Below are 6,758 nucleotides of genomic sequence, written 5' to 3' on the forward strand. Positions count from 1 at the left end.
AACCAATCTTAAAGTCTCATCTAGTACTCAAATGCTCTCCAAGTCTCAAAATCACAGATCACGATTGTTGTTTGAGGATTATTTATACGTGATACTATTAAAAATGGTTTGGGTTTTCTCATTATTATTCTAATATCAAAGTCAAATAGATTACCCAGTAATTTAGTGGAATGGAATGCACTGTGTTCTGTGTTGAAGTGAAAGGAAGGTTCAATTCATCTTCTAAAGGGGTGATAAAAGTATTCATATAAGCTATTAATACCATAGCTCCAAATGTTTGATTGGATTTTCCCCTCCAAAGAAATTAGAACACTGGAAAGAGAATGTGATTGTGGTTGGAAATGATCTGAATCAATGATGACTGTGTTAGTGATCCTGGGGGGGGTCAAATTTGAACAAGTGGATAAAACCTTAACCCAAATGAAACGAATTCTAATCTAATAGCAATACCAATATCAATAATAATAACTAGCATTTTATGACACTTTAAGGATTGCAAAGAGCTTCATAAATATCTCATTTTATCTTCACCCTAAGAGGTAAATACTATTATGATACCCATTTTACAGATGAAGACTCGCAGGTAAGTCTTTGAGCTTAAGTGATTAGCCCAGGGTCACATAACTTTTAGATGCCTGAGACTGGATTATAATTCAGATTTTCCCAAGTCTAGGTCCTACAGTTTATCTATTGTGCTACTTAGCTGTTTCTGTGACATCAAGTGATAATGACAATCTAATAGGGAAATAATTTGGGACACTATAGTAGGCACTCCAGAGCCAACATAAGAGTATTGGGTGTCTGTGAGTGGGTAGGTGCTAATAGAGAAATTTAAGATTGCTATAGACCAGAGGTTATTGACCTGGGTTAAGTAGACCCACTAAATGTTCAGAGTTGATATGTACCGAAATGAAAATTAATTTTGTGTGCTCCTCCCCTTTTTCATCTCTCTTCAACACAGTCCTATCTCTCCATAGCCCTATCTTCCTTTCCACTCCCATTTCATTGAGTCTTCTGGAATTCCCCTTCCTCCTAGATTACTTCACATACTTTCCACCTTTTGATACTGGTAAGAAGAGATCCCTCTCTCTTGAAAACACTAGCCAACTCCCATAGCCACGATTGTTCCTTCTTTCACACCCTCTGGTGCAATTAGTACAAGTCTTTCCACGTTTTTCAAAAATTTGTGTGTTCATCATTTCTTACTGCACGATGTTATTCCATTACATTCATATAACACAGAATGTTCAGCCATTCCCCAATTAATGGGCATCCCCTCAATTTCCAATATTTTGCCACCACAAAAAGAGCTGTTATAAATTTTTTTTGCACATGTAGTTCCTTTTGCCTTTTTATGATCTCTTTGGGATACAAATCTAGTAGTGGTATTGCTGAATCAAAGGGTATGCATAGTTTGGTTGCCCTTTGGGCATAATTCCAAATCACTCTCCAGAATAATTGGATCAGTTCACAACTCTACCAACAGTGTGTTAGTGTCCCAGTTTTCTCACTTCCTCTCCAACATTTATCATTTTCCTTTTTGTCATATTAGCCAATCTGATAGATGTGAGATGGTACCTCAAAGTTATTTTAATTTGGATTTCTCTAATCCAAATTGGTTTAGAGTACTTCATATGCCTATAGATAGTTTTGATTTCTTTATCTGAAAACTTCTTGTTCATGTCTTGACCATCTATCAACTGTGGAATGGCTTGTATTCTTATAAATTTGATTCAGTTCTCTATATATTTGAAAAATTAGGCCTTCATTAGAGACACTTGTAGTAAAGATGGTTTCCCAGATTTCCACTTTCCTTCTAATCTTGGTTGCATTGGTTTTATTTGTGCAAAAGGTTTTTAATATAATAAAATCAAAATTATCCATTTTCAAATTCATAATGCTCTCTCTTGTTTGGTCATGAACCTGTAACTCATTTAACTTCTCCTTTAGGTATTTGGATACTACAACACTTGGTGTGTGTGTGTGTGTGTGTGTGTGTGTGATTGATATTTCTTCATTGCCTATGGTACCTTTAACAAGATGTAATTGCCTTTTTCATCTCTTTCAATTAGGTCTATTTTTGCTTTTGTTTTGTCTGAGATCAGGATTCCTACCTCTGCTTTTTTTAGTTCAACTGAAGAATAATAGATTCTGCTCTAGTCCCTTACCGTTACTCTGTGTGTGCATCTCTGCTTCAAGTGCGTTTCTTGTAAACAATATATTATAGCTACTGGTTTTTGATTCACTCTGCTATTTGCTTTTGTTTTATGGGAGAGTTCATCCCATTCACATTCATAGTTATGATTACTAACTGTATATTTTCCTTCATCCTATTCTTCTCCATCTTTGTCATCTCACTCCTTTTAACCTTTCCCTCCTTGACAGTGTTTTTCTTCTGTCTGCTGCCTCTTCTGGTCTTCCCTCTCTTCTGTCACTCCCCCTCCAACCCTTTACTTAATCTCCTCCCCTCCTACTTTCCTGTCTAGTAAGATAGATTTCTATATTCAAATGATTGTGTATATTATTTCCTCTTTGACCCAATACTGACAAGAGTAACGTTCAAGCAATGCCCATCACCCACCCTCCCATCTTTCTCTTCACTATATTAGGTTTTTTGGACTTTTTCATATGAAATAACTTATACCATTCAACTTCTCCCTTCCTTCTGCACCCAGTGTACTCCCCTTTCTCATCTCTTAGTTATTTTTGCCATTACTTCAAATCTACCTCATACCTTTACCCGCTGTATATATATGTGTGGGTATGTGTGTGTATGTATATATGTATGTATGTATGTGTATATATATATATGTATATATATGTAGATAGATAGGCATAGATATAAATATAGATATAGATATGTAGATATACATGTATTCCTTCTAGTTGTGCTGTTAGTGTCAATTTTTTTTTGCCTTTTTTTATACTAATGCAATTTTTAAGAATTACAAGTATCTTCCCAGGTAGGGATGTAAACAGTTCAGCTCCATTGAATCCCTTATGTTTTCTTTTCCCTTTTTAGCCTTCTTTTGGGTCTTGATAATGGAGAGCAATTATTTTGTTCAATTCTAGTCTTCTCTTTATGAAAGCTGGAAATCCTTCTATTTCATTGAATGACCATTTTTTCCCTTGAAGTATTCATGCTTAATTTTGCCAGGTAGGTGATTCTTTGTTGTAGTTCTAGCTTCTTTGCCTTATGGAATATTATGTTCCATGATCTCTAATCCTTTAAGATTGTAGCTGCTAAGTCCAGTATAAACTTGATTGTGGCTCCCTGATATTTGAATTGTTTCTTTCTGGCCACTCAGAGTATTTTTTCCTTGACCTGATAGTTCTGTAATTTAGCTATAATGTTCCTTAGAGTTTTCATTTTGGGATCTATTTCCTGAGGTGATCAGTGGATTCTTTCAATGCTTATTTTGCCCTCTGGATCCAGGACATCAGGGCAGTTTTCTTTGATGATTTCTTGAAAGATGCTGTCCAGGTCCTCCTTTTGATTATGTTTTTCAGGTAGCCAATGATACTGACATTGTCTCTCCTGAATCTATTTTCTTGGTCAGTTATTTATTCCAATGAGGTATTTTACATTTTCTTCCATTTTTTTTTCATTTTTTTGAATTTGTTTGATTGATTCTTGATATCTCATAGAGTCAGCTTCCACTTGCTCAATTCTAACTTTGTTTTCCTCAGTTAGCTTTCATACTCCCTTTTCCATTTGACCAATTGTACTTGTTATGGAGTTGTTTTCTTCAATTTATTTCTGTATCTCCTTTTCCTTTTGATCAATTCTACTTTTTATGTAGTTTTTTTTCAAACTGTTGACTTTTTTTCATAATTCTCTTGCATCATTCTCATTTCTTTTCTTAATTTTTCTTCTACTTCTCTTGCATGATTTTTAAGCTCTTTTTTTGAACTCTTCCATGAGTTCTTTCTGGACATGGGAACTCTTCCCATTTTTCTTTGGGATTTTGACCATTCTTAAAAAATATTGTTTTGACATTGTTGTCCTCTTCTGAGTTTGTGTCTTCATCTTCCCTGTCACCACATTAACTTTCTATGTTCGGATACTTCTTTTGTTTTTTGCTCATCTTTTTTGGCCTTTTTCCTTTTTTTTTTTAAATTTGTGCTCTGCACCCAGGATAGAAGGGCCATAGTCTCAGGCTTCTTGTATCAGGGGCTGCAGGCCCTGACTGTTTACCTAGTGCTGCACTGGTGTTGCTTGAGGTCTTGTGTCTGGTGCTGTGCTGAGGTGCTGGGGTGGGGAGTGGTTGGTGCTGCTGGAGGCCTTAGGGATCTGGCAGGTTACCTGGTGCTAAGTCAGAGTTTTAGTTGTGGTGTCTGGCTGTGGTGAAGTTTTTCCCTGGGGTTACATTGAAGCACATGGAGGTCTGGTCACTGAAGGTTGTCTGTTTGCTTCAAGCTACACTGAAGCATGTGACAGTTCTCAGAGCTGGAGTCTGCCCTTTCCCCTGGCTATGCTGAAGTATGTGAGGGTCCTGGTGTTGGCATTTGCTTGCTCCACTGTACTGGGGCTCAGGATCACCCACTGATTTGTGAAGGTGGGGCTTGCTACTGGCTTGCTGGTATGCTTCCCGTCCCAGACTGCACTCCCCTTTAACACAAGTGAGAGAGACCTTTCTTTTCAATCTTCCAAGTTTCTTGGGCTAAAAGATTGTTTCAATCAATCTTTTTGCTGATTCTGCTGTGGCAGGATTTGTTTTAGGGCTCTATTTTATTGTTGTTTGGAGGTGAATATGGGAGAATTACAGAGGTTTACTGTTTACTCTGTTATCTTTGCTCCTAGATGTCCCCTTTCCTTCAACTTGTTCTGACAGTTTCTTTTCCTCCCCTTGGAAGCTTATGTAGTTACATTGTAGTAACATAACACTACCATGTAGTAACTTTGTAGACTATGGTTGACCTACCGTATGTAGTCTTCTTTCCTTGAATCCCTCTCTCTGTTTTCTTATCTTCTCTCAAATATCGGCAAACTCCAACACTGTTCTGCTTGCACTATTTGCCTTCTCTGATCCTACTTGAATACTACTTGAGAAAATCTTTCAGCCATACTGATTGGGTTCATCACAAATATATGTTAAAGAAACCATATGCAGCATAATAATACTTTTATTAAATAGCAATCTTATTACCCACAGCAGCTGTTGTAACCCTTCTTTTCTCTCTTCAAGACCCCTACACTATTTCTGCCCTAGGAATTCACCTTTTACTTTACTAAGCAAATATAGGTCATTTATTGTAAATGATTTCTTCTCCTCTACTCCACACACTTATTACTCATTTTCACCTTTTTTCCCCCTTCAGTCTATGAATATAAGATAGCTTTTCTCCTTGCTGAGGTCAACTTCTCTCCTTGGAAGTGTTTTTGATTCTATCCATTTTGTCTTCTCCAGAGCTCATCCCTTCAATTACTCTATCTCCTTTCATAATCAATCTCTTGTTTTCCTCTGATTTCTCTGCTGACTATAAACAATACCATGTCTTCCTCCTCATCAATCAGTCAAAAACATCTAATGAGCACTAATTTGCCATACACTGTGCTGTGTAGGGAGCTTACAACTTTAACAGGAGAGACAAAGTGTGCATGTAAATACATACATACATACATGCATACATACACACATACATACATATATACAGACACCATAGACTTTTATATATATGTATATATGCATACACACATAAATACACATGTATACATATATACATATGTATATATGTGTGTCTCTATGTATATATACATATGTGTATGTATGTGTAGGTATATACACATACATGTGTGTGTGTATATACACACATATGTGTGTGTGCGCATGTGTATAAATATAAGACAGTTTTCAGAGGAAGGGAACAAATAGCTGCTTCCAGGGTATCTTATTTCTAATCCAAGGAAATAGTTTCCTGGCCCTGCTTCCTGCCCAGCTCCCACAGCCATCATCTAGCCAATCAGCCCTTATACAGATGCAACTTAGCAATTGCTTCTAGAGGTTCTACAGCCCTTGCCTCTTCAGAAGTCACACTACTAAAGAATCAGAAAAAAGTCATACATTAAAGTCTTGCCTAATGGTTCAACATTAGAAATAAATGGGATTTAGCAGTGGAAATAACATTAAAGAAGAGATAACATCATCTTTTTTTTGGCCATTGCACCCTAAGGACCATGGGACTTTTCCATGTGACTTGCAGCTGAAACCTTCTTTGTGGCTTGCCTACCCTTGTTAGAAGTTTCTTAAGAGCAGAGGCTATCTAGCTTTTCTAACTCCAGCACTGAGCACTGTGCTTTACATATGGTAAGTGATTAATAAGTGCTCATTAATTCATTTATTCATCCAAAATGTAATTTCAACACAACTACAAATTTATTATTTCTACAACATAGGTCTGATTATGTCAATCACTTAGACCAACAATTTTTAATTGCTCCCTATTGCCTATTGAGTAAAATACAAACTCAGTAGCCAGGCTCTCCATAACTTACTTCCTGTGTACCCTTCTGTTATTTCCTTTCATGTACTTTGTGATATAAACATGCTGCGGTACTGCCATGCAAGGCACATTCCATCTCCCATCTCCATGCAATTGGACAATTTTCCCAAGCTTGCCCTGAATTTCCTTCTCATCTCCACCTCTTAGTCTCCCCAATTTCTTTCCAGAATCAGCCCATGTGCCACATTCTTCATGAAGCCCTTCTTCACCCTTCAAAGTAGATACTTCTCTCCCTCTCTTGAAGTTACATTGTA

This window comes from Vombatus ursinus, unplaced genomic scaffold (assembly GCF_900497805.2).
Source record: "Vombatus ursinus unplaced genomic scaffold, bare-nosed wombat genome assembly UNPS02014791.1, whole genome shotgun sequence".
Taxonomy (NCBI): Eukaryota; Metazoa; Chordata; class Mammalia; order Diprotodontia; family Vombatidae; genus Vombatus; species Vombatus ursinus.